This window comes from Gordionus sp. m RMFG-2023, chromosome 1, assembly GCF_954871325.1.
Source record: "Gordionus sp. m RMFG-2023 chromosome 1, tfGorSpeb1-WG-v2, whole genome shotgun sequence".
Taxonomy (NCBI): domain Eukaryota; kingdom Metazoa; phylum Nematomorpha; class Gordioida; order Chordodea; family Parachordodidae; genus Gordionus; species Gordionus sp. m RMFG-2023.
The window spans coordinates 87,981,708-87,990,486 of NC_088775.1; positions in this window are offsets into that span (position 1 = coordinate 87,981,708).

Below are 8,779 nucleotides of genomic sequence, written 5' to 3' on the forward strand. Positions count from 1 at the left end.
GAGAGAAAGATTAGTTCCACTAGGTATATTGATAATTTTTTTTTTCATCTCATTTTATAGGTGTTTAGATAAATATATTATATTATATTATTAATCATAATAATTTTTTCAAGTGAGTTCTATACACAAGTGATTCTTCCCCCTTTACCTTTAATTGTTGTCAATTATTATATATTGCTTTTATTTAATAATTATTCAAATATTTTAGTTTAATGAATATTGCTTATAATTGTTATATCGCTACAAAAGACATTGGGTAGTCTTGCTTCATTTAGTCGTTATCTTAAATCTAATGCTCAACTTATCTAATTTTACCACCGGTTTGATCAAAAAATCACCAAAGTTGTGCCGTTTAGGCGTTTGGCCCCCAGTTGTGATCACGGTCTTTAATAGGTAAATAAAATTAAACGAAGTTATTTTTCGAACCAGGAATTTTTAAACTGGATCCCCATAACTAGTTATCAGCTAGGTTAATAGTTCCCCTCCATTTATTTCCCATGTGAATGAATATGGATACAATAAAAATTACAAACGAGCAATTTTATACATAATCTTTATTCACAATAACTTATAGGTATGTAGTCCTGTTACTTGTGTTAGATCGTCTAATAGGCGTGACATGGTACGAAAATTATAGGCATTACGTGACTTCTTGGAAAGTGTACATTACTCTCATGGCTACATTTGTCATGTGTTTCGCGCTTTCCGTGTTTCCCTTATCTCAGATTAAGGTGTCGACCACATCACTCGACAACCAAGGTACTAATGTAACACTCGTAAATAATACAAGTAAAAAAAATATGCATTTTCATGTTCATTATTTATAAATTTTTCATTTTTTTTAAAAATTAATAAAATTTCTGCTTAATTTACATTTTTATATCAGAATAAAAGAACTAAAACTATATATATTTAATTTGGATGTCTCGTCTTATTTTTCGTGAAAATAATATAGTAGAGCATAGGCGGCCTTTAAGAACCTATTTTCCTTTTTGGAACGGACCTTGTTAAGATTTCTTTCCGAAATTTGGATTTAATTTTATTCTTCATAAATTTCATAATCTTTAGGAGTTAGAGAAAAAAATATCTGGCAACAGTCTGCACAAGTGTCATCCCCTCAAGCAAGAAATATAAAACATGATTTAAAAGGTCTAGATTCTGTTGGAGCTGCTAACCTGGGGTTAGAGAGGACGATAAGGCTAGATAATTAAATTTGGCATAGTTTTTAGAAGGCGATATTAGAGGGAAATATCTGGAGCTTAATTGCAATATAAACAAGCCTACTCCTGTAGAACAATAGAGATTCTAAATTTTTTAAACTCCTGAGTTAGCCGTTTTTAAAAATCGATTCAAATGCTTTATTTCTTTATTTCTTTCTTTCATTCTTTCTTTCTTTCATTCTTTCTTTCTTTCTTTCTTTCTTTCTTTCTTTCTTTCTTTCTTTCTTTCTTTCTTTCTTTCTTTCTTTTTCTTTCTTTCTTTCTTTCTTTCTTTCTTTCTTTCTTTCTTTCTTTCTTTCTTTCTTTCTTTCTTTCTTTCTTTCTTTCTTTCTTTCTTTCTTTCTTTCTTTCTTTCTTTCTTTCTTTCTTTCTTTCTTTCTTTCTTTCTTTCTTTCTTTCTTTCTTTCTTTCTTTCTTTCTTTCTTTCTTTCTTTCTTTCTTTCTTTCTTTCTTTCTTTCTTTCTTTCTTTCTTTCTTTCTTTCTTTCTTTCTTTCTTTCTTTCTTTCTTTCTTTCTTTCTTTCTTTCTTTCTTTCTTTCTTTCTTTCTTTCTTTCTTTCTTTCTTTCTTTCTTTCTTTCTTTCTTTCTTTCTTTCTTTCTTTCTTTCTTTCTTTCTTTTTTCTTTCTTTCTTTCTTTCTTTCTTTCTTTCTTTCTTTCTTTCTTTCTTTCTTTCTTTTTTCTTTCTTGACCGATTTCATCACTAATATGTAATGCACATTATAACAATTAATATAATCATTGACTAAAATATTTTGATTATATTTATCTTCCTCGCTTTTTCGTTAGCAAAAGAGGATAATGTCAGTATAATCTAACGATGAGGCTATGTCATTTTCTAATGAAATTAAAGAGAGATTAACAAGTCGGTCCTCTTCCATACAGGATCGTAGATAAGCATTAAATAATTTGAGTTTTGAGTAGCTGCGTTCTGCGGATGCCACGGTAATAGGAATGATAAAAATAATTCTTGGTACAATGGATATATTTGGTAAAGCTTATTTAACCTATAAATGCTACTATAGAAATTTCCAATATTAGTAGATCTTACAGGTTAACATCTCTAACGTATCCTGATCTGTTAAATATTTAAATGACAATATTCTAGCTTTCTTTCAGACGCATTTATCAATTCTGGTTTATAGAATATCGATTCAAAATAATCTTCAAGGAGCTTTAACTGCTGGAAACGTTTCTCCAACGGGTTTTTCGCTTGATCTAGTCTTACATTGAAAAATCCAATCTCATATTTCTTTTTGCAGATCATGTTTAGGCGTGTCTTACGAATTATTAGTGAATTTTCCGTATAAAGTAAAGCACTATTTCCAATTCCTGGGCAATCTCTTTCACTGAGTCAAGGGAATTCTTCTGTGCACCAATCAAAGGGTCTGAAACTAGCATATTATATAATATATAACAAATCAAACATTTAATAGTAGAATTTAAATCTTAATTAAAATAATAATTCAGATTAAAGTAATTTTAAAGTGATGCAAACCAGGGTTTAACATAAATTTAAAAATCTTCAAAGATCCTTGCTCCTTTGAAGATCGATTTTGAAAAAAAAAATCTTGAGGCTTAAAGAAGATTTTTGAGCCAAATGTTTTTTAACGAAAATTCAAAGATTTTTGCTCAAAATTTGGGCGAAAAAATCCAAATGCGCATTTGAAGATTTGACCCTGGTGCAAACTTCTATATTTTAAAATAGGTTAATCAGAATATCCAAAAGTGCCTCATAGCTATTACAGCTAGAAAGAACAGAACTTTTACGAGAATAGACCAAATACTTATCAAAATAGTCAGTTAATAGTAACCGTATTTTTATATTTAAATTCAATTTTTTATTTATTTTTTATTACCATTTATCTTGTTTCTTTGCCAAAGATTTTATATGGAAGAAAAAAGGAAATTTAAATTAAAATAAAAAGTTTTTTTTTACAAAAAATATGAATGTTTTTTTGATATCATTCATATGGCCGGACATGCTAAGCCCTTTTTCGAAATTGATGCTTGGATTTTTTACAAATAAAAGAATAATGTCTTCTATGTAGCAACAAAAAAATTCTTACTTTTCAAGAGGCTTAAAAATAATTAAATAAAATTATAAAATTTGGAGGAACCTCAACCCCCTCCTACTGGTATTGATTAGTCAATGACATATTCGTCGGTCTAGAATTGGAGTGCTCCACTTGCGCAAAAGTTTAAAATGAGAAAATCAACATTAAGGTTTAAAATCAAATATAGGAAAAACTTATTGCTCAATTTAATTCAAAATTTCAGAGATAATTTATCATATTGTTAATTAATTATAGCCTAAAAAATTTTTTAATCAAAAAATTTAAATATAAAATTTATTTGATAAAATCAAAATGCAAGTGAAGCAAATATAACACTTTATGATTTTTTTTAATGATATAAATGCTCCATTTACATTTTTTTAAATTTAATAAATAAATTAACACTATATCTTTATTTATTTTCTAATTTATTCTTACAATTAATAAAAATGGATATAAAATAAATCTAATATTTAATTAATAATATTTTCCATATATTCTCTATCAACTCTGGGCATGAACCCTAACATTGATCTAATATCTTTTTTAGTTTCATCGTTTATTTTGCCATTCGTTTTCGGGATCAATTTAATATGCGAAAAATTTGTTGTAACTAATTCTTTGTCAAAATTAGGCCTACGTGTTTTTGAATCCTGTAAAATAGACACTTTAATCATATTATTAGATTTAAACCATAATCTATATTGCAAATAAAAAGGTTCCGTTTTTGAAATTTTTATTGATTTTAATTTAGTGAACGGTATGTGGTTAAATTTGAATTTTTTCGAAGCAGAATGGTAAGCGAAATAATTATTTGAAGTCATTTCAATTACCTCAAATGGGTTTTTGCGATTAGTTCCTCTTATTAATCTATAAAGAGTTAGAGGGCTATGGACCTCATTTTTTCTAAAGCATCTTTTTATTTGGCTAAGTATTGAATCTACCTCTTGTAAAATCGAATGGCCTGGAGCACCATATTTGATTTGTATTGTTTCGATTTGACTGGTCGTGTTATTTGCTAAATAATGTTTTAAACCATAAATTATAGAATTTTTATTTTGGGCGACACAGAAATCAGCCCACAGAATTAGATGAGGGATATTTGGAAATTTTTTTAATATCACATCTACTAATGCTATCACACTGCAAGCTATGTAATTACCAGTTCTTCCGGTTTGGCCTTGATGCCAAATAGTACAATAACCACATTTGTCTTGACTGTAATATGCAGTTTCATTATAAACAGATAATTTTCTTTTATAATAAGAAGATCCAATCTCAGATCTTGGTAAGGTTATGACATTTTGAAGGTCAAATGATATGACTAAAATTTTTTTTGACCTAGCTATGATTCTGTCCATACCTCATTCAATACTCGTCTCAACATAATCTTCATGGTGCTTATTGTAGTTACAAATCTCTTCTTCATTCATATATTCTTTATTAATTAAATACCGCTCACATTTTAGCACCTATCTTTTACTGGTTTAGCAAATCCTATATTAAAACTATTTTTAAATATTGTTGTATAATAATGCGCCTTAACAGGAATTCTCGATAATTCATCACATTTTTTAGAATATAGATCATAAAGTATTTTAAAATTGAGACTTCCATCAAAGTATTCCTTGGAAGAATTTTTTCGCCTGTAATGAGAATGGACCTTTGAAATGGAGTTTATGTGATCGATGATAAAATCGTTATCTAGATCAGAAATACCTTTTTTTTTTATTTTTACCTTTTCTAGGAGCCAAATAAGTTCCAGTATTTTGGTATAAATGTTTAAAAAAATAACTAATTCGTTTATTACTAATATCAAGTGTTTGTAAAAAAAATTGTTTGCAGACTCTAACTTTAACATTCTCCACTTCAAAAAAATAGTATGAATTTTTATAATTTAAAAAATCTTTTATCCTTCTTTTACATGGAGTCCTAACAATAAATTTTCTATAGAAAGAACCTTTAGCTTCATCAGCTAAGCTCCAAAAAAACCTCATGAATAATTTTACTCTGATCTTCATTAACTTTTAGATGACACTGAAATCTACATTTATTGGAATGATCATTCTGAACCATCCTTGCTCTTTTCAAATCACCTTTGATATTGATGTAGGCCTCACTACATTCCCTTAGTCTTTTTCTTTCATTTGCTATGCTTCTAGAAATATTAAAAAATTGTGATACATGTTAAACAATTATTTAATCAAATTTAATTTTATGTAATCTTTATTTAAATTAAGAAAGATAATTCAGTAAAATTTTGAGAGTTGGTTCTTAGCCCTGTTTTTATGGTAATGCTTTATGATTTTTTTTCCATGTTTATTTAAAACTAGAAATTAAGGGTTTTATAAAATATATCAGGTTAAACCTAGTCACAACAATAATACCTTAGAAATAAGCAAATATGTGGATGAAGCCACAATTTGTAATAATACAAATCCATTAGACTGGTGGAAATTAAATAAAAATAGATATCCAATATTATCAAAAATTGCCAGAGATTATCTTGATTAAATAAATAAATTTTATATTTATATCACCTAATAAATTCCTAGTTTAAAAATAGAATTTGGATTCAGTAAAATTTTGAGAGTTGGTTTTTAGCCCTGTTTTTATGGTAATGCTTCATGATTTTTTTTCCATGTTTATTTAAAACTAGAAATTAAGGGTTTTATAAAATATATCAGGTTAAACCTAGTCACAACAATAATAACTTAGAAATAAGCAAATATGTGGATGAAGCCACAATTTGTAATAATACAAATCCATTAGACTGGTGGAAATTAAATAAAAATAGATATAAAAAATTATCAAAAATTGCCAGCTTGATTAAATAAAAAAATGAAATTTATATACATAATAATTCAAATATTTAATTTATAATATGTAATAATATAAAATTTACCTCGACATTAAAATAGGAATAGAGATAAATGTAATGAAAATTATACGATTCAATATGGAAAGCAAAAAATTAAAAAAAGAGGGAAATACAATACGTGATTAAATAAGATAATATGATAGGGCATTCATATGAAGCAAAAATTACATCGTTATATGCAAATAGAGCAAAATTGACAGAGCTATAACTTTAGCAAAAATTAATATTTTTTAATCTAGTTTTTATTTTTATATATATTAGGAATAAATAAGTTATTATCCACTTCTAACTCAAAATTTTAAAAATGTCGAGTGGAGCACTCCAATTCTAGACCGACGAATAATACCTAGACTTGAAAGCGTCGTTGAATGCAAATCAGCTGAACAGCCATTTTGGTAACTTTTTTAATAATTATTCTCATGTTAAAAACTATCAGACATAGGAATATATTGGCCCCCCTGTTTAAAATTTTAAATAATGATATGGGTAACCAAAATGGCCGCCCCAGCTGTTTTGAACACCTTTATTGAATGCATCGTCAGTCTAGATACTATTATATGTCATTGGATCTAGTAGACAACAATTCAATTAATAAAACATCTAATTGGATTCATTCTTTTCTTTACCCTATCCTTTACTTCTCAAAAATTAATTAATTTTTTTTTTACAAATATTTATTACCTTTCTTATCCAGTATCAACCTCAATTCACTGGTAAAATAGTGAAGCAATCAAGGTATCACTCGAGCTAATATTACCTAAGCATTGAGATTTTCCCAAAAGGTAACAGGAAATTTAAGACATCCTTTGACCAAATCTCCAGACTTAATTAAAATATGGATGTTTTTTTTAAAAAATCGGGGAAATCGAGGTTTAAGATAATAATAAATTTACCCTTTCCTAACCATATAAAGCAAATTTTTTTTTTTAAAAAAAAATATTAAATCCAGCTCATAAATCCAATACATTAGAAAATTTTTATTTTAACTCGTATTAAAAGGGATCCTTTTTTCTATTATTATATAAAACAAAAATTACTATTATACTGGAGTAGTCTTCTTAGAAAATTTGTAGTCTATGTTCCTAAGATCGAGGTGTAAGTAAAAAATAGGCACGGTGCATGGCCTATCTATACATTATCAACTAAAATATAAATAGGTATATATCAGAGATCTGTAGGCCCGGCTCTAAGGGTAGACGGGCAGATCAGGGACGGGCCTGAAAAATTCGGGTCGGGCCGAAAAATATTTTTTTTTAAAAAAACCGAGCCTGACTAGGCCGTGCTAATGGTACCTCTGCAGATCTCTGATTATATATAAAAATAATTGTGCAAGTCGTAAACAAGATTTAAAAAGTTAATTAATCTAAAATAATTATTCTGATTGTCTATTTTTATTTTACAAGGTGAAGATACTCAAAATGGCATTAGGAGATTAATCAAAGAAATCTTAATAATCAAAAACATACGTATAATGAAGGATAATGACTTCCCCAATATATTAATTCTGACCAACTATCAGAGATGTTATTTAGATTTTGGTCCTGAACTGGAACATTATTTGGAATACGTGATATTTCCAGTTTATCTACTAGTTCCCTTAATCGGGTCTATCATATCCGGGATTTGGATTGTTTATAAAGTCAATAAACACAAAGGAACCATTGAAACCGTAAATGCATCAATTAGATCTATGGCAGAGAGAGGAGAATCACTCGATGATTTGTCATCAGAAAACAATACTTCTTTGGGTCAAAATAAGGAGAGAAAAGTGGAGGATAAAAATTATGGCACTACACCTGTCTCAATTAGAGATATCGGGTGCATGAATAATCGATTTATAGTAGGTGGAGGTCTCGGCAAAACTCCCAAGATAGTGATCGCAAATGGTGAAGGTTCTATCAAGGCTTCAGAAGCTAGCAACGTAGCTTTAAAAGGAAAGAAACTTAACGCTGGTAAAAATATTGTTGACTCTCACTGTAAGGAACGGAAGGGAAATAAAAATCTATCATACGTTATGCCTTACATACTTTTCCTTAAATACAATAATGCCTTAATGTTACTGCAGGCGATCAGATTTTTCGTTATCGAATTAACTTTACTTTCCACCATAGCTCTCATATTGATAATTTTTAATTATTATCCTCGATTCCAAACCTTTCATCCTAAGTGGTACTCCCAGTTATTAAAGATTACTCTAAATTGTAGACCCATATTTTCATATTACTATTTTTTAGTATACCTTCATCGTAGATATTTTTATGAACGTCAAAAGTTATAAGCCATATATGTTATAATAATCTATCTATATATCATAACTTTCATTCTTTCATTATTTAATCATGTTTCCTTAATTATGATAATAATTTCATAAGTAACTCTATTATTACAGTTATAAACGTTTAATTTAGAGTTTTTGAATTTTAGGAACAAATAAATAGTGCAGTATCAAAATTTTGGATGAGGCAGATTAGATAAATTGTATATATTTTATTGAGACAAATTTATCATTAGACATGGACATCCATCCCCTCTCTAAAATCACGCAGATTCTTATGACTACCTTGCGTTTCGTAGCAATATTAGCTTCATTTCATTGGTCGAATTCCGCGTCCAATATTAAGTC